Below are 24,888 nucleotides of genomic sequence, written 5' to 3'. Positions count from 1 at the left end.
TGCTCCCAATGCTTCTTCGAGGAAACCCAATTCGACTTCTGACACCAGTGTTGCACGCCACCCCTATCTCCGAGTGGTGAGAGATCCCTGAGCTTACCCAGGGGTTTGGTTTCCTTGGAAAGAAGGTCAGCGGAGACTGTGGTGTCTTTATGAAATCTGGTTTATTTATTTACACACACTGTAACCTGAGCTTAAGATGGAGGGGTTCAAAGCATCAGCAGTCCAATAGATCTTGGTTATCCATCAGGCTTACAGGAAGTATCCTAAAGCCATGGTGCAGGGAGCCAGCCTCTCTGTGGGTCTCCAGCTCCCAGCCTTTCCTCAGACTCATCTAAAAACACAAGCCTCTCCTTGGCCTCAGGAAGGGGGGGGGCTCTCCTGAAGAGTTTCGATAACAATAGGATCTCCCTGGCCCATTCACCAGTTGATGGGCACCTGATCAGCCCATTAACTCACCTGGCCACTCTATTAGATTAACAAAGGAGACTCATCTGGCCAGCAGAGCGGGTTTCTCACCTCCAGGTATAGGGTTCCAAATCAGAGGCTGGAAGGGGACACACAGAAATCATCCATCTCAATCCCAAACCCATAACACTATGCACATTCTCTGGTCACTCAATATGTACACATCCCCCAAGGCCTATTGGGGATAATGCATAATGGCAGGAGAATGTGCAAAATTTAGGCAAGTTATGCACATTCCCCAAAAGCTGTTGGGGATTATGCATGATGGCTGGAGAACATACAAAATTCACATGGATATGTGCGCATTTCCCAAGGCCTGTTGGAGATTACATACACTGACCAGGAAATGTGCACGATTCCCTCTTCATGGAAGGTTAATGTGCACATTCTCCCTAAGGCCTGGAGAATGTGCACAATAGCTGGTTATAATGCACATTAGGCACTCAACTTACATTTCCTTTAACATATATATGAACCTCCTGAAAATTTGGAAAAACTGCTATGTAGAGCTTACAATATGGGTAGCCAAGATGGTACCCTACAGATGTGGGATTCAGCTCCCATCAGTAGCAGATGAGATGGTGGGGCAGAGGCACTTACCTGTCCTCCTGGCAGGTAAATCACTGCTGCTGATTGAGGAGGAGAAGTGGTGGTGGGGAGGGCAGCATGGTGCAAATGCACCAGCAGGAGCACCAGATGGGCTCAGCTGGAGTATTTGCACCACACCAACTTTGCCACCACCATTCCCCTTCTGGTAGGCATTAGCGACTCACTTGCCAGGAGGCCAGGTAAGCATCTGCATCCCACCCATCAGCTACAAACTCCCATCAGCCCTAATCAGCATGGCTAAAGTTCAGGAACAATGGGAGTTGTAGTCTACAACATTGGGAGGGCACCATGTTGGCTACATCTAGCTTGCAATCTGTCCTAGAAGGCTTAGATGGATTCCACTGGCATGGATGCCTCCCACTCTGCCACCAGCCAGGGTTGGATGGGCCCCAGTGGGGGAGGTACATCAATGTTCTTATTAAAGTGCAAAGTTCACATGAGCCCGGGTGTGTTCCTGGGCCTCACACGGTGCAGAACACATGCACTCCGAGACTGTCTCAGCTTGCCCCTTGATGTGTCTTCTATGGAAGCAGGACTGCTGCTGGACGATGTGCTTTGGCAACATCTTGCCTTCATTGGTGAAGAACTCCAGCACGGCTCTTTGCTGATTCCAGCCTCAGAGCTGCTGGAGGGGCGGCTGCCGCTTCCCCAACCTGTTGCCCACGGAGCTTTTGAGTGACAGGAATCCTGACATTTTTTGTGAACAAGTCTTCTCTCTTTTTTGCACTTTCATTTGATCTGACAGTGGGCTCGGCAGGGGGAATACCCCAGCCCAGCAGGAGGCAGGCGAGATCAAAGGGAATCTAGGCCCGGCCAACACATTTTTTCCGCTGCGCCTTTTCCCCTCCCCCTCCCTGTTTTCTTGGCAGAGGACAAGAAAAGACCATGAACACATTTCTCTTTTCAAAGCCTGATTCTTTAAATGTTGGACTGAGACTGAATTCCCTGATTGTTGGCACGCTCACCCCCCAGTTGCCCCCACCCTGGCCTGCATAATGCCTAAACATTTACAGCTGAGGGCTTGTGGATTTGGGGGAACAAAGGGGTTTTGTGTCTAGCGTGGGCAGGAAAATTACCCTCCTTCACAAGGTTAGCCTCTCTCTCTCTTCCTCTTGTCCTTCGCTGCTCATGCTTCGACTACCTACAGCTGAATCAACAGCTCACAGCTCCACGTTTGACGCTTGTTGTATTCCTAACAAAGGTTTTCCTCCAGAATTCCATATTACTTGGAAATCTAAAATATTACCCACCTGCCTTTCACACCACTAGGTTCTCCATGGGCAGGTTCCCACTTGCCGGTTCTGATTTCCCCCACCTATGGAGACAGATAATGAAGCAGTTTCTCTGAAGGACACCTGGAAGGATGCTGGACCTTAATCTGCTGTGCAGGATGGTGAGAGGTGGGCGCCTCACTCTTTGAGGCAGAGCCTACGGTTAGAACTCCAGAAGGCTGTTCCGTTGCAAGACAAGACAGCTTCCAGAGAAGGGGTATCTGTACACCTTAGGTTTTGGAAAGACAGCGGTTTTCGTTTTGGAAAGGTTTCCAAAGGTTTTGGAAAGACAGTATAATAACCAAAGATGCCCTGTCTTCCCCTCAAACCTGCCTGCTGCTGCCCTGCAACAGGCCTGAAGGCCACATTGCTTACTAGGCAACCTCCTTGGGGCCACATGTCAGTGGCAGGCAGGCCCAGAAGCAAAAGTGAATGAAGCAGCAATGCTTCTGCACCCACTCACCCACCCATCTCTATCCTGCATCCAGGCAAACAAGAAACATCATTAGAGTTGAAGGACACGTTCTAGCCTGCAGTTTTTCAGTACCCGGTATTCTGAAGCATGCTGCCTCTGATAGTGTAGATGGAACACCACCACCACTGATAGCCACCTTGAATTTGTCCTCATCCAAATCTGCTTCAGATGGTTGGGGGAACCCATAGAACAGATTTGGGAGGATTGGGGGGGGGAGAAGAGGGAGAGGAAGTTCTGTTGTGCAAGTGGAAGTCCTTGTGTGATTTGATTGGATGCAACATTCAGTATTTTTATTTTGTTTGTGTTTTAGATTGCTCTGGGTTTGGGGGTTGAGATAGATGATTTCTATGAGTCCCCTTCCAGCCTCTGATTTGGAACCCTGCACCAGGAGGTGAGAAACTCGCTCTGTTGGCCAGATGAGTCTCCCTTGTTAGTCTAATAGAGTGGCCAGGTGAGTTAATGGGACGATCAAATGCTCATTAACTGGCAAACAAGGTAGGGAGATCCAATTGTTATTGAAACTCTTCAGGAGAGCCCCACCCCTTCCTGAGGCCAAGGGGAGGCTTGTGTTTTTAGATGAGTCTGAGGAAAGGCTGGGAGCTGGAGACCCACAGAGAGGCTGGCTCCCTGCACCATGGCTTTAGGATGCCTCTTGTAAGCCTGATAGAAAATGCAAGATCTGTTGGACTGCTGATGCCTTGAACCCCTCCATCTTAAGCTCTGGTTGGAATTTGTGTAAATAAAGGTAAAGGTAAAGGTGTCCCCGCACTTGTAGTGCGAGTTGTTTCCAACTCTTAGGGTGACGTCCTGCAACGTTTACTAGGCAGACCATATATATGGGGTGGGATTGCCAGTTCCGTCCCCGGCCTTTCTTTACCCCCCAGCATATGCCGGGTACTCATTTTACTGACCACGGATGGATGGCTGAGTGGACCTCGACCCCTTTTACCGGAGATTCGACTTCCTCCTTTCGTTGGAATCGAACTCTGGCCGTGAACAGAGCTTTGGCTGCGTTACTGCCACTTACCACTCTGCGCCACGGAGGAAAATAAATAAATAAATAAACCATGTTTCATAAAGAGACCAGTCTCCGCTGACCTTCTTTCCAAGAAGACCAAACCTTGGGTAAGCACAGGGTCCCCTGAGGATATCTCACCACCCAGAGACTGGGGTGTCACACAACAACATTGTAAATTGCCTTGAGGTTGTCTTAGCAAAAGACAGGGTATAACTGCAATGCAATAAATCTTTAAAGGTAAGGAGCCAATAGGTCTACTTTGTTAGCTGTTCTGTGCAATCAGAAGCACAAGGGGTGTTCCAGAGCTTCTCACGTCTTTTCATAACCCCACAGATGAGAGGACTGAAGTTCCCTCCCATGTCCCTAGGATAATGCACATCCTAAAGAGTGTGCCATGGCATTTTAGATGCTTTATATGTGGTCATGCCGTAAGGCCAAGCAGCAGGCCTGACTGAATCCTTTTCTTCTGAAGAATCTCAGCTAGGCTTTTCCTGCAATGCCTCCTTGCAAATCCTTCAGGTTTTTTAAGCTCTATAGCAGTTCAGGTGTAGTGGACACTATTTTCAAAGTAGCCAGAATGCCTTGTAAAGAGTTGTGCTTTTATGTACCAGATCAGGTTCCGCAAGCTTGAAGGTCAATTTAGAGAGTGTTGTGCTCTGGATTGCAGGGACAACTCTGCAGTTTGGGGCTTTTGGAAAGATCTGTCTGAATGGTGAGGCGACACTGTAAGCAGTGGCCAGTCTCCTGAGGGGAGTCCAGGCAGATAAAGCTTGCATGAACAAGGGATGGGGAGGAAATTCAGTTCTGTTCGCATTTAATGAAAACCCACCTAATTTGCACTTCCTGAAATAATACGGGAATTGAAACACAGCCATCCTTCAAAATCTGCAGTTCTCCGAATTTTGTGATGGAGTTCTCCAGACAAAAAATGTGTACAATAGTGAAAATAACACACATAAATGCATTGTGTTAGGGGAAATTGTTTGCAAAAATGTGTATATCAAGCAAAATTGGACAAAAATATGTATACTAGGAGAAATGCACACTGGAATGCTGATAAATTTTGTGAGGAAATTTTAAAAAAAACAGATGCAGAAAAAGTGGCAAACTGAACGCCAGTTTGGAAAAATGAGACAGTCAGAGAACCGGAAACGGACAAATCCATCCATCCATCATGTGGACAGAAGAGACGGCGAGTGAGGAGGGAAGCAGTGGGGATTTGGGGGAAGGAAACGGAGGGTCAGGAAGTAGAGCAGGGAAGAGGCAGGAAGGCAGCCTGAGAGGTACATGCTTGTGGTGCTGATCGCACACGCAAATGCTTGGCTTACTACACATGTAGCAGAATGAGGTGGTGAGCAGGTTTTAGCACAGCAGTATGGACTGATCCACTGCAGATCGCAGGAAGGGAGCGACCCCGCAAGCAGAAACCAGTAGCTAGCATAGCACAAAGTGGATTGGGACATAAATTTTGTTCCTGATATGCTAGTTTTTAACTTGCAGGGATTTTTTTTCTTTCAAACATGGAAGCGTATTAAAAATGACATTAAAAATACTATTGTGCTCAGATCCTGCTAGTGGGCTTCCCATAGGCATCTGGTTGGCCACTGTGAGAACAGGATGTTGGACAGGATAGGCGTTTGATCTTATCCAGCAGGCCTCTTTTTGTGGTCTTAGGAGGTCCTCTGTACCAGCATGCTGAAGTCTGCTCAACAACTTCTGGATTCTGCCACATTATTCTCCTGGATAAAAAGATGAAGCCCTAATCAGCTGACAGCGATTGGACAGGGCAGTGTCCAATCAGAGTGGCAAGGCATCATCATCATCATCATCATCATTATTATTTAGATTTGTTACTTGCTTGTTACCTGAAGGTCTCCAAGCAACTTACAGCATAGTAAGCAAGGCCCCATGGTTGAGATTTAGGGTGGCCACTGATGCACTGCCAAAAAAAGAGGTCAAGAGAGGATACATATCTTCATACAATTTGCATACGCTAATTTAAAGGTATAGGTGTTAATTTAGAAATAATTACTATAATTGAAATGGAAAGGCAATACATCTCACCATAGTGGGAAGACTGTGTCTAGGTGACTTGTGTGCTTGCTAAGTCTGCTGTCCAGGTGCTCACTCTGGCTGGGCAACTTCAAGCCCTCCACCCTAGCTTATTCCCCTTCTTAGGGTCCTTTATTTCTGAAGCCATCTTGGACTGGACAGCCCTTCAAACAAAGGATGTAAAATTAGGACATATGGCCACCTTAGTAAATATATTTGAAAAGAAAAGGTTTGTTGTTATTGTTATTTTTCATGTTCTTCAGATGGGTGGAGTGTGGCTGAGAAAGAGTGACTTGGTGGCTCTGGGGATGAGCTTGATTTTGAGTCCAAGGGCTTCTTTATCTTATTATTCTATCTTATTATTTGATTTATACCCCGCTCTTCCTCCCGGCAGGAGTCCAGGGTGGCAAACAAAAGCACTAAAACATTAAAACATCATAAAAACAGACTTTAAAATACATTACAACAAAACATCTTTAAAAACATTTTTTTAAAAAAAAGCTTTCAAGACATCTTTAAAAAAGGTTAAAAACATGTTGTTATAGCGCTTATCCATACGGGAGCACTACTTTCTCCTAAAGATGCTGTTTTACCTCCATTTTCTATTTGCACTGTCCACAGTAAGGGCTCAATGCCAGCTGCAAACACAGTGTTTTCTATTCACACTGAGGGGAAGGATCAAGCACACAGCTTCCTAATGACCATACCCTCTAATTTAACATTTCCACTCCCTCTGGTTACCTGGCAACCGAGCATGCTCAGTTTGTTCTACCAGCTGCCATCCACGCTAAGGATGGATGAATTTGCCTGTTTTCAATTCTCTCACTTTCTCAGTTTTACAAACTGACAATCAGTTTGTCATGTTTGTGATTTTTTTAAAAAGTCCTCACAAAAAAAACCACAATCTGGAAGTGCAATTATTTGTATTTTCACTGGTACAATACAGCTGAAATGTAAATCTTTGTTTGAGCAGTGTTATGCTTTTGTGTACAAGTTAGGGGGAAAAGAAAAATAAGGCAGCAATATAAAAAGGCCAGCAGAAGGGAGGAGAGCAGCCGGAAGTTGCTTCTCAGCCTATAGGAAATAAAATGAACGAAGGGAGGAGAAGATAGTGGGTGTGGAGAGGGGAACGATTGACACACCCACCTAAAGGCATCGGAGCAAAGCATCTGCAAGCACTAGAGATGCAGAGTGGAAACTTTTTTTCTCCACTTTTCCATATTATCAGTGGATTGGGTTAGTATATATTTACAGGGGGGAAACTGCTTGATAGCTTCTGTTTGTCATGTTTGTAATGTCATGTGAACCATGCAAATTAAAAGGGGATGTGAGCAACACAGTAAACCGCCATGTAGATGAGCCCCAAATCTTGAAAGGTCCAGCAAGCCACTCTGCCCCATCATGTCACTGGAATAGTCCCAGTTAAAAATGCACACACACAACTGGTCACACATACTTCTGTGGGAATCTCACTTCTAAGCGCACCTTTCAGGAAGGATGTTGGAAGAATGAATTCTCACATCTGAGCAAGAGGGATTGGTAATTATTATAATCCATTTATCTTTTCAGAGCAAAAGGCGAAAAGGTGACTCGACTGAGGTCTGCGTTTTCTTCCTGCTGTCCTCCAGGGTCCTTGACAGCTGACCCAGCGAGCACATTAAACTTACAGATCAGGTTGCAAATGAAGCTAGCATTTTCAATAGAGGAAGAGCTTGGGGGGCAGGAGATTCTCCTACTACTCTGGGGACTTTTGTCCAAGATAGATCATTTTCTGCAAGGCACAGGTAGGGTATAGCTGAGACTAATGTGGTGGGATGTTTCCGAAGCAAATTTTGCCTAGTTGAAAAAGGACTCCCTCAACTCCTGGAAATGGGCTTGTCTTTGTCTAAAGAAGTCTTTGCCAGCCTGGTGCCCTGCAGATGTCTTGGACTCCAGCTACCATCAGCCTTGGCCAGCTGGGAGTCTCAGACCAAAATATCTGGAGGGCACCATGGTGGAAGAGGCTGGTCTAAGGAGTCGCTCAATGGGGTTAAGGGCTTGACAAAAGAGCGCTGATGTACCTTGGAGAGGTAAAGTTGCTCATTGCTGTTCAGAGCAAGAGTCTTATCCACACAGAGGGAGTGAATGTCCTGCCCCAGCTGGGAGAAGATGATAGAAGCCCAACTGTGTGGGGTTTTTTGTGTGTGTGTGGTCAGCCATCTTTGTTGTGTAAAGTGACTGGCTGGGGTCTGCACTGAGGGATATGGATACCTGGGTGACTGTGGGCATTATTGACTGAAAAGTATAATGTTCTTTTCATACATGTTTATTTGATTATTAATATAAATAAAATAAATTTTGATTGGCAGTAGATTCAGGAGGTCAGAGAAACGGGTGACCATGGGCCAGCCACTGTCTCTCAGGCTAACCTACCTCACAGGGTTGTTGTGAGGATAAGATGGGGAGAAAAGAGCCATGCACACCACCTTGAGCTCCTTGGAGGAAAGGCGGGATGTAAATGTAATAATAAATAAGTGAATAAAATAAAATAAAAGTAACAACAGCCTCTGGCTTAGGTGGGATCAAAAGGAGATTAGACAAACTGATGGTGGAGGGGATGGAAGAGGAGGATGTCTATCAGTGGCTAGGAGCCAAAAAAGGTTATGTGAAGCCTCTACGTGGAGTGGCATTCTACCGCTGGACACCAGTTGCTGAGTGACAAACGAAGGAGAGGCCGCCATGTCTTGTTTCCTGAAGGCATCTGGCTGGCCGCAGTGGGAAGCAAGGCTGTCCTCAGTTTGGCCCAGCAGGGCCTTCATGTCTTCTTCTGTTAACGTGTTTATTTATTGCATTCATGTTTTATGTTTATTTTTATTTATTTAAAAGCATTTATATACTGCTTAATATCTCAAAAACATCTAAGCAGCTTACAGTCTAAAAAACCCTCATAGAATATATCATTAAAACATTAGAACAAAATAGCAGTAAAGCAGCAATATGGAAAACACATGAAAGCTTATCAAAACGGGGGGGGGGAAAGCAAATTCAGAATATTCAAACATGTAAAACAGGGTCCAACCTTATGGGTCAGGAAAAGCTTGGGCAAAAAGATACGTCTTCACAAGGCCTCTGAAGAGACTGATGGCTGCTGCTTCACGTGCAGCAGCGGAACAGCCGTGCCGCGGCACAGAGGCCACAGCAGGAAACACCCATTTTCAGGTCACTGCCCTTTGTGGCTCTGCAGGGTGCAGTATGAATGAACGAATGAATCTTTATTTTTACCCCGCCCTTTCCAGAGCTTGGAAAAGTTACCTTTTTGAACTGCAACTCCTATCATCCCCAGCCAGCATGGCCACTGGATTGGGCTGATGGGAGTTGTAGTTCAAAAAAGTAACTTTCCCAAGCTCTGCTTTTTCCAAAACTGGAACTCAGAGTGGCTTACAAATAAAAACCACACATAGGTAAAAAACATACAAAAATATACAATTAAAATAGAATTAAATTATTCGTAACATTAAAACCATGAAACATACACTTAAAATACTAAGACAATTTAAAACATTAAGAATAGGACCATAGAATAATACACCAGACCTTATGAGGCCCTATCTTAAACAACTTCTAGTCCAAAAGCCTGTCGGAATAAAAAAGTCTTTCCCTGCCGACGGAAGGATAGCAAGGAAGGGGCCATTCGTGCTTCCCTAGGAAGAGAGTTCCAGAACCTGGGGGCAGCCACCGAGAAGGCCCTATCTCGCGTCCCCCCAGTCATGTTTGCGAAGGTATTGGGACTGAGAGAAGGGCCTCTCCTGAGGATCTCAACGCCCGGGCAGGCTCATATGGGGAGATACGGTCTGACAAATAGCCTGGACCTAGGCCGTATAGAGCTTTATAGGTCAAAACCAGCACTTTGAATTGTGACCAGAAACAAACTGGCAGCCAGTGGAGCTGTTGTAACAAGGGGGTTGTATGGTCCCTGTAACCAGCCCCAGTTAGCACTCTGGCTGCAGCTCTTTGTACCAGTTTAAGTTTCCGAACAGTCTTCAAAGGCAGCCCCACGTAGAGCGGATTACAGTAATCTAAACGGGATGTAACTAAGGCATGCATCACTGTAGTCAAATCAGGTGTCTCCAGGAACGGGCGCAGCTGGCGCACCAGTCTTACCTAGGCAAAAGCACTCCTGGCCACTGCAGAGACCTGGGCCTCCAAGTTCAAAGCTGAGTCCAGGAGCACACCCAAACTGCAAACCTGTGTCTTCAGGGGGAGTGTAACTCCATCCAGCACAGGCTGAAGCCCTATTCCCTGATTTGCCTTTCGACTAACCAGGAGTACCACAACTAGAATTTCCCCAGAAGCTCCAAGTGAAGTGACAGGTCTATACTTTCTGTGAAGGCACCCAAGGCGGTTTACAATGCTAAAAATACAAAACCAATACAAAAAATGTAAAATGTTGGCCCTGTGAAAGGGAGGGGACTGCCTGCCTGGATTTTATCTTTGCCTGCCTGCCTTGCTCTCTTCTTCTTTCTCACAGGGCAAATGGTGGCCCACTTGCCATTGTAGGTGTAAAAAAGTCCATTTATAGCGCCATTGGTTTCTCTGCTCCTCGCTCTGCGTGCCGTGACTTGCGTGTTCTCAACACACCACCAGTTCTAGCCTCCAGATCTCATCCTTTGGGTGCTGAGCCCCAGCAGCTCTTTCCAAAGGAGGGCCATGGGAGGAGGTGATGCCAACAGCTTCCATCTGCCTTCCCCCTTGACTTGCTAATGGGAAAATGGTGTTCTTTCTCTTGGGGGTCTTTCCTCCCAGAGAGTGGAATGTGTTTTAACCAGGTGCTTAATTCCGACCTTGGATCAACTGATCTCCTTTAAAGCAATGCATTTTTTTCCACATGAAGGGGACTTCGGATGATAAAAAATTGACACCATGTAATAGCAGAGAAATGCTCTCCTCACTGGCCTCCCTCTCCTGTGGCGCAGAATGAAATGGTTTGACCACCGCCAAATTCTTGAGCAAATCCAGTATCCTTCCACAGATTCATAATTGATGCATTAACATTCTCCTCCCATTTCATTGCAGCATCTGGCCGTCGGAAATATGGCTGGAGGCTAATGGCAGCCAAACTGGTTTTATTTGTCTTGGCTATAAAACTGATATCTCCATATTAACTTTGCAGGGCAATATCTATTTATGTTGCGCAATAAACTTGATGGAGAGTTTCACAACCTTGTTAAGCATCTCCTTTTAGATTGTAGGAACACCTTGGCAGAGAAGCAAAGAAGAAACCAAAATATGTTGCACCAGGCACAACGGCAAACCTCCTGGAAGAAGGATGGCCGATGGACACTTTACTTTCTATAGAATCACAAAGTTGGGATTTGCAGGCTGCTTTGGTGATCCCTTTATTATACGTTTATGTCCATGTACACACAAACCAAAGAGCAACAGTGCATAGTAAATGCCTAATTTATTAGGGGCAGCATGAGTGCAATCCTATGCATCGTTCCCTGGGAGTAAGCAAGCACCATTGAACTTGGCGGTGCTGACTTTTGACTGTGCGGGTCCAGCTTGTAATTTATCAAAAGGTCTTCAGCCACCTTGAAATGCAACCTTTAGCTTTTACTTAGAAATGCAAACAATCTTGCAAAGTAGTATTACCACTAGAAGTGCTGGTATGAAGTAGGAATCCCATCAAAGGAAAGGAAAGAAGCATCCAAACTCAGCTTGATTGTCCCCTCATTCTCCAACTTCCTCTCAGCCAACCTGTCACAAACCTACTTGAAAGCCTCATTGCCACTTCATCCACTTCCTAGGGCAAGGAGGGTCTGCCAATTCAGCTGGTGTTCTGGTAAATGACTTTGTCACTTCTGCTCTGAAGAAGTTACAGCGCTCTGCTCCCCTTCCACTATACCACTGGAGATGAACTTTATTTTTTTTACTTTTCACAGAACAACACAATAGGCCAGCTAATCCAACCCTGTGTTTTGCCCTGATTATCTACCTATTCTGCTTGCCCAACACTGTTTTGAAAACTTAGTAAGAAGGCAGTGGCAGCAGGCGACTCCATGTCAATGGGGCAATGGAATCTGTTCTGGGTTTTAGCCCAAACTTTCAACCGTGATATTGAGTCAAACCCATCTAGTGTTTGGTATTTTAAAAAATATGTGTGAAATAGGAATAGTTTCATGGTCCTATTTCTTAGCGGAGATATAAATACAAGCAGCGGGATGAGAATCAACCAGTCCACCCTTTCCCTCAGACACAAATAATAACGGACACAATCTTCTTAATTAAAAGATAAAGAATGTTTACTCATGACCTTTCATATGTTCAGGGAACATAGGCTCTAGCTTAGATAGAAAGATTAGGAGTCCATTGGTCTTTGGTAATGGTCATCTTGGAAGAGAAGCATGTGCATGCTTCTCTCTCCTCAAGCTTAATGGGGAATATGCAAAAATCCCAGACAAAGGAGGAGGAAGAGAAAGCCAGGTAACCCCACCCTTTAGGAAGTTACATCATTGGTAAACAGGTACATGGGATATTTCCCAAATATCCCTTAAAGGGAACATGCAAGTTTGCTTATTCTAACATGTAGCTCACTGTGGTCTGCACTGATTGACAGTGAATCTCTGGGGGTTTAGGCAGGCTCTTTTTTGAGCCATACACAGAGATATGAGGCACTGAATTTGGGTTCCTCTGCATGCAAAGTGTGTGTTGTACCACTGAGCTATAGCTTCCCAAGAAGTTGGTTCCACCATAACTGATTTATGAAACTATTTTTGGATGCCAACATTGATTCCCCCCCAGCTTTTCTTTCAAATTGAAGTGAGCAGAATTACACACTTGTCCAAAATTTGATAGTCTTTAAAATTGGACTGTTCCTATTTTGAACATTTTTTTGTTTTATTTTTGAAATTTAATTGTGACAGGTCCTTCCAAAAAAGCAAAATATGATGGCTTCCTGGTAATTGTTTAGGCAAGAATAAAAAATGGTACAAATAAACTTAGGGCATATTGATCAGTAAGACTTGGGAGCATTACACTGTAATTGTTTGGGCAAAAATGGGTTACTCGGGCCATGCAATGTAATAACACAGTGTGGTTGTGTAAGAGCATGCAATATGTTGATGATACAATGATGTGTCCAGGTACTATTGCCCCCAGCACCACCACTAACACTAGGGAGACTGCTGTAGAGAAAGAAAAAGATTGTCAAACATTTCTGGAAAATTGCATGATGAGATATGGGGGGGGGGGAATAATTTGGACCTGTCCCTAGGTAATGCATGCCACTAATGTGGGGTGCAGCACTGCAAGCCACAAGCATCAAAATGGAGATCTAAAATCTCTGTCACATTCCCCAAACCCCATCACATTATTACAAAATTCAACACAGTTGAAGACATCAACATGTGCTAGCATAGTTATGTTCACATCAGAATCAGCATGACAATATACATAGTTTTTAGACTTGATTCCCCTCCTGCAAATCTCCTAAAACAGCAAACATCATGATATCTATTTGCAAAATCAAAGTCAACTTTGTATAATTATTTTTTTTAAAAGAAACAAAATACAAGGGTGCCCATGATGTAATATGAAATTAATTTATTTCTGTGTTTTTGATATTTATTTAAGGCATTTGCCTGCTGCCCTTCATACAGATTTAACCCAGAGAAGGTGACAATAAGGAATTACAGTAAAATACAATTTCCTTATAATTCAAAGACTACAAAAGGCACAAAGAAGCCAAAAGCACTTTCCCAATTCACAACTTCAACACTAATGGAGACAAGCTGAATGGGCGACTCAGTTACAGTGTTTAAAATATAGCTTCTTTTCCATCAGATGTAAAAAAGTTAATTTCGTTGAAAATGCCCAGAGAATAAAAACATATTCACTTTGCACCTAAATGACAATGTAGGAACTGAGCGAACCTCTCTGGGGAGGGAATTCCATAAGCAGGGTCCCACTTGGTTCAGAGAAACATATGAAGAGCCCTGCAGACGCTTGATCAGGCCATTGGCCCACCTGGCCAAACATCCTGTTGTCATGAAGGCCAGCCAGATGCCCCAATGGGAAGCCCACAGGCAGGACCTGAGTGCAACAGCACTCTCCTCTCTTGCAGTTTCCAGCAACTGGTGATCAGGAAAAGGCTGAAAAGGGCCTCTCTCCTGAAAGAGGAGGAGGAGGAGGCACCACTACTGGAGTGCTTGTTAATTGTTCCAGGATTAGCCAACATTGTTTCCTCCAGATGTTATTGGACTACTATACAGCTTCTGTCATCCCTGCCCCTGGCCCTTCTGGCTGGGGCTAATGGGAGCTGGAGTCCAATTACATCTAGAGGGCACCACGTTGGTTTTCCCTGCTTTATCATTATATCAGACATAATGATAAACTATAGTTTATTGTTAATGGGGAAATACCACAGTGACCCTGATGTGCTCCCCCTTTCCATCTTTTGTTGCAGCCACGAGGAGACTGGAAGCTTTCAGTTCAATTTTCAGTTAATCACAGTTTAGTGTTACCTATGAACCCTAAACTGTGGCTAATCTTAACTATGGTTTGTGGAATCAAGGCAGCTCCATAAGCCAAGATTTGAAGTTGGCTTGTTTCAGTAAACCATAGTTAAGATTTACCACAGTTTGGATGTAATGACCAGCTGTGGTTAAACAAAAACAGATGCAAAAACTTTTGATTTCCTCCTCGCAGCTGTGACTGAGCAGGAGAAGGAAGAGGCTGTGACACATTCTTGTAAATCAGCCTTACCCAACCTGGTGCCGTCCAGGTGTTGCTGGACTACAACTCCCAACTTCCCTGACCATTGCCCATGCTGGTTGGGGTTGATGGGAGTTGGAGTCCAAGAATGTCTGGAGGGCACCAGGTTGGGGAAGGCTATGTAAACCATAGTTTGTCATGACATCTGAATGTAGGCCCTCACCTCTGAGGCCGGAGCATGAATGACATGCTTATGTTATGTGTGTTGTGTTTGCCTGGGCTGAGAGAGAGGAGGGCAGAAATGGGCATAGAAGCTATTCAACACACACACAAAATTACATCCATGAATTTAAGGAATTTCAAGTACATGAAAGGTTGTCACTTAGAGGATGGTAGGGATCTCTTCTCGATCGTCCCAGAGTGCAGGACATGGAATAATGGGCTCAAGTTGCAGGAAGCCAGATTTCAACTGGACATCAGGAAAAACCTCCTGTTAGAGCCATACAACAATGGAACCAGTTACCTAGAGAGGTAGTGGGCTCTCCGGCACTGGAGGCCTTCAAGAGGCAGCTGGACAGCCATCTGTCGGGAATGCTTTGATTTGGATTTCTGCATTGAGCAGGGGGTTGCATCTGATGGCCTTATTAGGCCCCTTCCAACTCTGCTATCCTATGATTCTATGAAGGTGGGAACATCATGGGGGAAATCTAATAGGGAGAATATAAATGTAAATGTTTTCAAGCAAATTCAAATAAGACATGGGTACCACATGGCACACAGTATGAGCTGCCAAACAAAGAATGATGGGAAAATGCAAACACACCAAGAGGTACACTGTGAAGGATTCAGATGGCTGATAGAACTATCAGAAGTAATGGGATACACGCTGCCAAGAAGCCTCCCCCGCTTGATATTTTAGTTTATTACCAAAGAGAGTGAAATACATATTTTGGACTCCTTTGCAAAGATTATCTGACTGCAGAGGAACTCCCAGAGGAGGAGGGGCTGGCTGGCTCCGCTGGCCAGACTTTCTAACAGGCGGCCAAAAAGTCACAGGTGTGCACCACATGAGCAGGTGATGGTGACGGAATACCTGCCATCCTGGCCTTCAAGATGCGCTTGGGAGTTGAAGCTGAGACAGCTGTTTTCTTGAGGTTTGGTTGCTAGATGGTCTGCAGGTAAATAAATATTGTGGGGGGGAAACACAGATGTTGTCAATCTTGCTGGAAACATTGTGTAGAAATCATCTTGCCTGGTGCGAACATGCTTCAGAGAGTTTGAAGCTGCATCATTTCTGACCTCCATGTTATTTTAAAGCATGATGACTTCACCCGAAAAACCAGCCTCCAAAGCCTGCACAGAATTTATTTTATTTATTCATTTTAAAATTTATATCCCGCCCTTTCTTCCGAAGGAGCCTGGGGCGGCAGGCTAAAATCTCCAGGATGAAAAGAGGACTTCTCTGTAAGTCACCAGCCTTTCCTTGAAGACTGACCCACTAACCTTCCGAGCAGAGCTTTTCTTCTGAGCCACTGAGATAGTTAAAACACAACCAAACCGAAACACGGCCATCTTTTGAAATTTCCACTTCTCCACATTTTGCAATGCAGTTCTCCAGCCAAGTAACATGTACAACAATGTATATACTAGGATAGGGACAGGGAGAGAAATTTCATTCAGTTTGCATTTAAAGCCGAATGTGTCAAATTCACAGTTTCTGAAACAATACGAGAACCGAAACTCAGCCATCCTTCGAAATTCGCACTTATCCAAATTTTGTGATGCAGTTCTCCAACCAACCGATGTTTACAGAAATGCATATGTGAGGAGAAAGTGAGCACAACATGAAAATATTAGCAACAATAATATATAAAAATGCATTATATTAGGATAAAGTGGTTGCAAAAATATGTACATTGGTCAAAACTGCACACAAAAAAGTATTTATTAGAAGAAATTCACATTAAAATGCTGAAATTTTTTCAAGAGGATTTTAAAATTAAAAATCTGCAAATGCTGTAGAAATGTGGAGAACCAAATTTAAGATTAGAAAAATGAGAATCTGAGAGAAACCAAAACTGGCATATTCAGCCATCCCCAATTGTCTCTTCTGTTTCCAGGGCCTCCAGCAGAATATTTCCCCTTAATCTGTTCCCTGATAGGTTTAAAACTGGAGACTGAAGCTGGGATTTTCTGCATGCAAAATAGGCGCTTGTCTTCTGAGCAACATAAGAAGTTGTCTTATGCCACGCAAGACTGTTTGTCCATCTGGACCAATATCTTCTGTTCTAACTGGCAGTCTCAGGAAAGAAGTCATTTCCATCACTTGCTCCTAATCATTAGTAACTGGGGTGTTCTGCATGCAAAGCAGCTCCTCTACTACTGTTCTATGGACCTTCCAAAATTTGTATGTTGGAGTCTAGAAAGGAGTGAAGGCAGGAAGGGTCTTCACTGGAACAGAAGGTTAGATGGTTTGATCTTCCTCCAACAATTGCTCTGTAACAGTCTCTCTTATGCAAAATTACACGGAAGTACGTCCACTGAATCCAATGGATCTTCATTGCAGTAAGTAAGAACATAAGAACATAAGAAGAGCCTGCTGGATCAGGCCAGTGGCCCATCTAGTCCAGCATCCTGTTCTCACAGTGGCCAACCAGGTGCCTGGGGGAAGCCCGCAAGCAGGACCCGAGTGCAAGAACACTCTCCCCTCCTGAGGCTTCCGGCAACTGGTTTTCAGAAGCATGCTGCCTCTGACTAGGGTGGCAGAGCACAGCCATCATGGCTAGTAGCCATTGATAGCCCTGTCCTCCATGAATTTGTCTAATCTTCTTTTAAAGCCATCCAAGCTGGTGGCCATTACTGCATCTTGTGGGAGCAAATTCCATAGTTTAACTATGCGCTGAGTAAAGAAGTATTTCCTTTTGTCTGTCCTGAATCTTCCTACATTCAGCTTCTTTGAATGTCCACGAGTTCTAGTATTATGAGAGAGGGAGAAGAACTTTTCTCTATTCACTTTCTCAATGCCATGCATAATTTTATACACTTCTATCATGTCTCCTCTGACCCGCCTTTTCTCTAAACTAAAAAGCCCCAAATGCTGCAACCTTTCCTCGTAAGGGAGTCGCTCCATCCGCTTGATCATTCTGGTTGCCCTCTTCTGAACCTTTTCCAACTCTATAATATCCTTTTTGAGATGAGGCGACCAGAACTGTACACAGTATTCCAAATGCGGCCGCACCATAGATTTATACAACGGCATTATGATATCGGCTGTTTTATTTTCAATACCTTTCTTAATTATCGCTAGCATGGAATTTGCCTTTTTCACAGCTGCCGCACACTGGGTCGACTAGCAGGAATGGAACAGGTAGCTGGGCCAAGGAAGTGATAAATGCCTCTTTACGAGAGGGAGTGGTCCCGGGCTGTCTGAAAGAGGCAGTGGTGAGACCACTCCTGAAAAAGCCTTCCTTGGACCCAGACAATTTTAACAGCTACAGGCCAGTGGCGAATGTTCCATTCCTGGGCAAGGTCTTGGAACGGGTGGTTGCTGGCCAGCTCCAGGCGCTATTGGATGAAACTGATTATCTAGATCCATTTCAATCGGGTTTTAGGCCCGGTTTTGGCACTGAGACAGCCTTGGTCGCCCTGTACGATGACCTATGTCGGGAAAGAGACAGAGGGAGTGTAACTCTGTTGATTCTCCTTGATCTCTCAGCGGCTTTTGATACCATCGACCATGGTATCCTTCTGGAGAGGCTCGCGGAGTTGGGAGTTGGAGGTACTGCTTGGCAGTGGTTCCGCTCCTACTTGGCGGGTCGTCTCCAGAAGGTAGTGCTTGGGGAACATTGCTCGACACCGCGGGCTCTCCAATATGGGGTCCCGCAGGGGTCAGTTTTGTCCCCCCTGCTTTTTAATATCTACATGAAGCCGTTGGGAGAGGTCATCAGGAGTTTTGGAGTGCGTTGTCATCAGTATGCTGATGACACGCAGCTCTACTTCTCCTTTTCATCTTCTTCAGGTGAGGCTGTCGATTTGCTGAACCGTTGCCTGGCCTTGACAATGGACTGGATGAGAGTTAACAAACTGAAGCTCAGTCCAGACAAGACTGAGATGCTGTTGGTGGACGGGTTCTCTGATCGGATGGTGGATATATACCCTGTCCTGGACGGGGTTACACTCCCCCTAAAGGACCGGGTTCGTAGTCTGGGAGTCTTTTTAGACTCTTCCCTCTCACTTGAGGCTCAAGTAGCCTCGGTGGTTAGGAATGCGTTTTACCAACTTCGGTTGGTAGCCCAGCTACGTCCCTATTTGAGTAAAGAGGACCTTACATCAGTGGTACATGCTCTGGTAACCTCACGTTTGGATTACTGTAATGCGCTTTACGTAGGGCTACCTTTGAAGACAGTTCGGAAGCTACAACTAGTGCAAAATGCGGCGGCCAGATTGCTGACAAGGACCAAGCGGTCCGAGCATATAACACCTGTTCTGGCCAGCTTGCACTGGTTGCCAATATGTTTCCGGGCTAGATTCAAAGTGTTGGTATTAACCTATAAAGCCTTATACGGTGCGGGACCACGATACCTTGCGGAACGCCTCTTCCGATATGAACTGGCCCGTGCACTACGTTCTGCTACGAAGGCCCTCCTCCGGGTTCCAACTCACAGGGAGGCCCGGAGGGTGATGACAAGATCTAGGGCCTTCTCAGTGGTGGCCCCCGAACTATGGAACAGTCTCCCTGAGGAAGTACGCCTGGCGCCGACTCTGCTTTCCTTCCGGCGCCAGGTCAAACCCTTCCTATTCTCTGAAGCATTTTAAGTTACATTGATCTAATTTTAATAATGTTTATTGTATTGTTGATTGTATTTTAATATTATTTTGTTATTCATTGTATTTTTATACTATTTTATGTTCACCGCCCAGAGAGCTATCGCTAGTCGGGCGGTATATAAATTTAATAAATAATAATAATAATAATAATAATAATGTTTTGGAATACAGCTCCAATCAGCCCTAGCTAGCCTGATGAGACTGGGACTGATAACAGCTGTAGTCCAAAACACCTGGAAGGCACTAAGTATGGGAAGGGAGGATTAGAATCATAGGATCATAGATTTGTTAGCTTAGAACTTCCTCTCTCATTACCACTATTTGTCTCAGTTCCTCAGAATCCCTTCCTGCAAATGTTAGTTCAGGTTCAGGGATCTGCCCTATATCTTCCACTGTGAAGACAGATGCAAAGAATTCATTTAGCTTCTCTGCAATCTCCTGATCGTTCTTTAGTACACCTTTGACTCCCTTATCATCCAAGGGTCCAGTTGCCTCCCTAGATGGTCTCCTGCTTTGAATGTATTTATAGAATTTTTTGTTGTTGGTTTTTATGTTCTTAGCAATGTGCTCCTCAAATTCTTTTTTAGCATCCCTTATTGTCTTCTTGCATTTCTTTTGCCAGAGTTTGTGTTCTTTTTTATTTTCTTCATTCAGACAAGACTTCCATTTTCTGAAGGAAGACTTTTTGCCTCTACATTGGAGTCAAGCGTAAGATGTGTTCCACCAAGATTTACTTCATCCTTTCCTAATTCAGCTAACCTGCTCCTTTGCCAGCAATGGAAAACACCCATCTGCTGGAGAGCTGACCATGTATGGTTACGTGGGAAGAGGAACTTCTTAGGGGCACCCAGGGAACCACTGTGCAACCAGAGTTGCACCCATGACTTTATTGATTTGTTAAATTTATATCCTCCCTTCCTCCCAGTGGGAGCCCAAGGAATTTCTTCTCTTGCAACACTGCAGAAACTGCTGGTGTGCAATGTTTGGACCATGCATGGTCTATTTGTGTTCTAGCGGCTGCTCTATGACATTATGAGGTGGAGGTGTGTCAGCGGTCACCCTTCACATGCTGTTGGCCTCCAACTCCCATCAGCCCCAGAAAGCATGGCCAATGGCCAGGAATGATAGGACCTGTAGCCACAGCTTGGAAAAGTTACTTTTTTGAACTACAACTCCCATCAGCCCAATCCAATGGCCATGCTGGCTGGGGCTGATGGGAGTTGTAGTTCAAAAAAGTAACTTTTCCAAGCTCTGCCTGTAGCCCAGCAACATCTGGAGGGCAACCCCTGCTTGAGGGATTGTGTGGCACCCCTCTGTGGTCATAGGGTAAACGCCTTACTGGCCTTGAGGTCTATGAGTTTGGTCAGGACCAGGAAGGGAAGAGGAACTGTGCCTGATTGCCAATCTCCTTTTCTCTTGTGTTTGTGCTTTGCTCTGTTGCTACTATGGACAGGGGGTGGGAGGTTCTGGCTGTGGATGCTTGTGGGCAAAAATTCATGCCACTCAGGGTAGGAGCTGGGATGGGTTGGGGGGGATGCAAAGTTGCTCAAAAGCCACAGTGGGAGCGTCTGCTGGCACAGAGTTGGGTCTTCCTTAGGTGAGGGACAGAAGGGGAGTGAGCGGGCGGCCATAGCTGAAAAATGTTGTGGGAACTGTTGCTAAGTCTGTGGGTTGTTTGATCTGTTTGAATGTCCCGTGTTTGGTGTTGCCTAGGTTAAATTGGAAGTTTTCTCATTATTGTAGCTATGCTTGCCTGCCTTCCAACAGAATTGTTAATCTGTTTACTTATTTATGTGGTTATATGATTTCCCTCCCTTTATCTTTATTATTTGTTCCCTGCTCTGGGACAGAAACTATTCAATGAAGAATGGGCTATATATACTTTCAGGTAATAAATGAATAAATACTCGACATGCCAGAAATTCCTGCCTCCACTTCTGTCTTGCTCTCTTAACTTGTAAGGATTGACATGAACTACATCAGGAGTTCCCAAACTGTGGTCTGTGAGATTCATTTAGGTGGCCCGTTGCATGTCTATGAAGAGCACTTTCAATCTGAATTCTACAGAATTCAAATTGTAATACATGCAACATAAGAAATTAGAGAAGCAATTAAAATTCAATCAGAATTCATAGAGCAGCTAGCACAGTGCATTACAATTGCTACAACAGGCAGAAAAAAAAAATCCTTAAGTGGTCCATGAAGACCCTCAGCAATTTTAAAGTGATCCATGGAGGCAAACGTTGGGCTAAATCTCTTCTCTCTTGGGTAGACCACCTTGCATCCTGTTGGTGTACCAGGGCTTATCCACACGAGAGCCTAACTTCGTACTAAAGAAGCTGCTTTCACCATCACAATAGCTTTTCAAGGTCCACACTTCTTGCCCGATAGTAGCTTCCAATCCACTGTTTTCCTTTCACATAAGTAGGTGTTCCTCTGGAAAGGTTTGGTATCTCTGTTTCCTTGTGGCCCTGCCCTCAATTTTGCATGTTTACTCCCTCTGGAATATCAATATTGCTAATGGAGAAGGGGACAGGTTTTTTGCCAGTGTCATTGTTTCTTGTCAATTGCACACCTCTCTCTGCTGAGAGCCTTGGGGTGCAATTCACACAAAACTATATGAAACTGATCGGGGGTGGGTGAGTGAAAGGCAAAGTAGGCAGCAGCTGCGGCAGCTTTTGCAAGTGTCAAATAGAGAGGGAGCAGGCGATGGGGCATAAGAGAGCCCACCCACTAAAAAAAAACATTGAAGCAAAGTGCCTACACGGAGGAGCGCAGCAAAGTGGAGATGATTTTTCCGTTCCTTTTCACATTATAATTGGATTGGGTTGATATGGATTTAAAGGGGAAAACTGCGTTTTAGCTTCTGCTTGCCTGCAACGTCATGTGAACCATGCGAATTACAGAGGGAAACAAGTAGCACAAGACACACACTAAATCGCTGTGTGGATGAGCCCACAATCTCTTGGGTCCTATCATGGGGCTACTTTATAAATGAATAATGCAAACACAGTTAAAAGTTTGTAAAAATCTGGAAGTTTAAATCAGGTAGCAAAAGTAGCAGCAACAATATAACATATCCTAACAGCATGCAACATATATCTTCAGGATATAATAATTCCCATGCATCCAACAAGGCACCAGTGCAGGAGATGCTTGCAGGAAAGTCCAAGACGGTGGTTCCCATAGACAACAACCCTAAAGCCCTAAGTAAAATACGAGATAGATACAAATACAGAGAGCCACTAAAAGGAATTTACTCTTCCATTTCCTCCTACAAACACATGAATTAAGTAATAGGATTTTAATTTAAGGTGACAAGGGCCTAATTCTTCCTCGGTGGCATCACTCGCTCCTTTCCTCTCCAGCTCTCACAAGTATAAGCCCTTTCTTAAGGTTTCCCCACTCACTGGGCCAAAACAGTAATCCACGGGGGTTACATTGGCCCCAAACCTTTCGTTTCATGCTTTGCATGTCCCCAAGCAATACCCAGAAGCACCGGATATTTGCATGTCTTTAAGCAGCATCCCTCTTCCTTCACAGCAAGGGTGGGGAACCTCCAAGCTTGGGGGGCCAAAAGTGGTCCTCCAGGCCTCTCTCTCTGTTCCTCAGAATTCTTCCTTCCCAGGCCACATCTCTCATCACCAGCCCTGCTCCATGCTCTCCCTGAGTATTTGCCTGGCTGGAATGTGCCTTTGAACCCAGACAACGCCTCTCGGTCGCCTGGATGGCAGATAGCAAAGGGTGTGCATGTGGCGCTGAACGGCTCAAATGCAGCCTTCGGTACCAAGGTGAGACTCGCGTTCATTGCTCTGCCTACTTCTGCCTCTGGCCCCACCCAGTTCTGGCACGTGGACCCTGGAGGTTTGCCCATGAGGAAGTGTGGCCCCCGGGCTGAAAAACGTTCCCCACCCCTCCTTCTCCCACCCTTGGAGGACCTCCCTAAGGCAAGTGCTTGTCAGCCAGTGCCCAGACTCAGAACCTCTGTCTCCTTTGCTGGCTACCTTACAGATCTAATTGGCTTCTCTGGGGGAGACACGAGACTCCCTGGTTGCCTGAGGTGGATCAGCAAATGGTGGCCCCCTCCCCAATAGCCAAGTTGCATGGGGTTAGTATCCAAATCCAGCCAAGTGATTTTGGCATCTGAGACAGCAAATCCCACAAACAGCTCTCCCCACTCCCTGGCAGGAGAAAGTACAATGATAAATTCAATAACTTTTCTTTCATGGCACTGAAAAATCTATTGCTGCAGGCAGATGCCTCGCCCTGCCTCATGGTAAACCTTGCCCTTCTCTTTATCCTCCCCCCTCCCAGCTGGTGAAAGGGGGAGTCACTAGTAGCCACCAGCTATCAAAAGCAATTGAAGAAACATCTTCTGGCCCAGGGATGGAGACCCTGTGCTACCCCCTCCAAGTGTTGGCTAGGCTACATCTCCTATCATCCCTGACCATTCACCATGCTGGCTAGGGCTGATGGGAGTTGGAGTCCAACAACATTTGGAGGCCCACAGACATTCCCCAGCCCTGTTCTGTCTTTCTGTGTCTACTGAGGAAACATCTTTACCTATTAACTAAACAAAAGACTGGGGGTGAAAGCTAATCTCATTTGACACCAATAGCACCATAGCTCCATATAAACTAGCAGCAGATATAATTAAAACATGCCAAGAGTCCCAAATTTGTGGGTGGCTGCTGGAAAGAATTTGAGGTGCAATGCAGCCTTGCACCCTAGCTTCTCTCCTCGACACTGCATTCCTTATCTCTTGTGACACTCAGCGCAGTTTCAGACCAGCAGGTGTGCAAACAGAAGTGTCTTTCCCTGCTCCTCTTCTGATTCTTTATTTTGGAGATTCTCCACAGCAATTTCTGCCAAGCTCTCATAAAACTCCTGGCCAAACAAGCCAGCTCACTGGAGTGGGCCAGTGAGTCCACAGGATGCTATTTATAACTCAGATGCCATTTAAGAGATAAGCCAGGGGAATTTAAGCAGGATTTAAGCTAAGCAGTTATCTGTGACCGGTAGACACACTGTGTATTACATTAGACTTACCGGCGAATGAGATGGGGAGGGAATTAAAAAAACACTGAACAAACTAAAAATGAGATACCTGTTGCCAAAGCAACCATCTAGAAATGCGGCGGAATTTTTGCTGTCATTAGTGCTGTGGTGAACAGCTGCGATGCCCCCCCAAACCGAGGTCCCAGGAGGGGCCAGAGCATACATATGTCTTCAATCTCCATTTGGAAGAAGGAAAGTGAAGTGTTCATTCAATGCACTGAACAGTCACAGTAAATCCGTGTGGATTCTTTGGTGAGGTCTCAGGAGGGGCTGGAGTCGCTTGAGTCTCCTCCCTCTTCAGTAGGAACAGCTGTGGCCTCCATCGTTTCCTGAGCATTTCAGATAAATGGCGGCATGGCAATCTGAGTTAGCCTGCTCCTTCCGTCTCTCTTTGGGTATGTTCAGTTTGTTCAGAGCCTGGT

This window comes from Rhineura floridana, chromosome 1 (assembly GCF_030035675.1).
Source record: "Rhineura floridana isolate rRhiFlo1 chromosome 1, rRhiFlo1.hap2, whole genome shotgun sequence".
NCBI lineage: Eukaryota > Metazoa > Chordata > Lepidosauria > Squamata > Rhineuridae > Rhineura > Rhineura floridana.
The sequence above is the reverse complement of the archived record's forward strand: the minus strand, read 5'-3'. Positions refer to the sequence as shown.